This window comes from Chinchilla lanigera, unplaced genomic scaffold, assembly GCF_000276665.1.
Source record: "Chinchilla lanigera isolate Chin_1 unplaced genomic scaffold, ChiLan1.0 scaffold00018, whole genome shotgun sequence".
In the NCBI taxonomy this organism is placed as follows: Eukaryota; Metazoa; Chordata; class Mammalia; order Rodentia; family Chinchillidae; genus Chinchilla; species Chinchilla lanigera.
In genome coordinates this window covers 3,832,537-3,833,461 of record NW_004955419.1, presented here as the reverse complement: position 1 = coordinate 3,833,461, position 925 = coordinate 3,832,537, and the positions used below count along the sequence as shown (strand labels likewise).

Sequence of the window (925 nt, the reverse complement as noted above, 5' to 3'; positions counted from 1 at the left end):
CTGTTTGAACATTCATCAATAAGTGCAGAGACCAGTCTGCCCTTTATTAAACCAGCAGAACAGAGCTGTGCTGTTCACGAGGCCAGGCTGTGGGTCTCGCAGGCGCTGGAATTCTCGCAGTCTGCGGTACCTCTTCCAGCTCAACCACCCATCCTTGGGTGACTGGACAAGAGTTTTCCTAAGTTTTATTTCTAAGCCTCATTAACCCGTCTGTGAAATGGGCAGAGGATATCACACTGCCTCCTTCACAGAGTGCTGTGGGACTGAACACAAGGTAAGTAGAGTGTGCAGCTGTGAGTCTGACACACAGGTTGGGGCTGCCGTTGTTGTGGATCACAGCCAGGGGGGGCACATTTAGCAGCGGCCACTCCGGGCGGTTGGCAGGAAGAATACGTGGCAGAAGCAGCAAGAGTGGAAAGAGGAACCGTCCCAGGCAGGAGCATGTGCTCTGGCCTGTGGGGGTCTCCTTAGGAAGTGTAGCAGGGGAAGATTCTCCTTCCAGAAACCTGGGCCGCACTGACTCCTGCAGCCCTGGGCCTACGTGTGTGCACGCGCTAAGATGAGGTGGGAGGCTCTGCGGGCAGGGAGCGGGTCCTTCTCCAGGTGCGGACACCCTTGGAGCCTACTTCAGTGCCTGCACTCAGCCAGGGGCATGAAGCTCTTCCAATTTTAGTCGGAGCAGGGCTGTGATAGGAACAACATTAGCTGATGGGGACCCCAAAAACGCTTGGCTGACTGCAGATCTCATCCCAAGTGTCTGGAGCCCCGGGAGAGGCGGGTGGCTGGCCGGGACTTGCTGTGAGCCTCAGTCTCCCCACTTGTGAAATGGGGGCGGGGGACCCCGGCTGAGCCGATCGCTGGGTGTCCCAGGAGCGCGGCGCCGCGGGAGGGTCCGCCGTGGGAGCGCGCGGCCTGGCGCCCCCCC

The 925-nt window shown here is 59.4% G+C and overlaps 1 protein-coding gene across 1 annotated transcript in view; it reads left to right on the top strand.

The window, feature by feature from the left end:
• The first annotated feature begins 461 nt into the window (after positions 1–461).
• The window catches only part of Nek6 (NIMA-related kinase 6), a 70,358-nt gene continuing 69,894 nt past the window's right edge, over positions 462–925 (top strand). The window contains exon 1 of the mRNA XM_013513239.1: positions 462–564. The gene's annotated coding sequence lies outside the window, so the exon portion shown is untranslated. The remainder of the gene's footprint in view (positions 565–925) is intronic.